At 56.7% G+C, this 245-nt stretch overlaps 1 protein-coding gene across 1 annotated transcript in view; it reads left to right on the top strand.

Moving 5' to 3' along the window:
* The window catches only part of IKBKE (inhibitor of kappa light polypeptide gene enhancer in B-cells, kinase epsilon), a gene marked incomplete at its 3' end in the record, with an annotated part of 5,203 nt that overhangs the window by 317 nt on the left and 4,641 nt on the right, over positions 1–245 (top strand). The gene's annotated exons all lie outside the window — the stretch shown is intronic.

Here is a 245-nt window from a genome sequence, read left to right as displayed (position 1 = left end):
TGCTCGCCGGCTGCCGGCGCTCCCATACATCGTGGGGGGAAGAAGCTGTTTTCAGGGGAATGCCCAGAGGTTTTGAAAACCCCATCCTTGGCAATTTGCATATTTCATGCAAACACTTGCCAGGGTTGGAATAGAGATTCTCCGCCTCGCCGGCCTTTGAAGTTTATTGAGCAAGCTGTCTCTGCAGGGCGCGGGGCAGGAGAGGCGGCTTCGAGGAGGGTTTGAAAACAGCCCCGTCCCGCAGA

The sequence above is a fragment of the Fulmarus glacialis genome, unplaced genomic scaffold (genome assembly GCF_000690835.1).
Source record: "Fulmarus glacialis isolate BGI_N327 unplaced genomic scaffold, ASM69083v1 scaffold22232, whole genome shotgun sequence".
NCBI lineage: Eukaryota > Metazoa > Chordata > Aves > Procellariiformes > Procellariidae > Fulmarus > Fulmarus glacialis.
The sequence above is the reverse complement of the archived record's forward strand: the minus strand, read 5'-3'. Positions and strand labels throughout refer to the sequence as shown.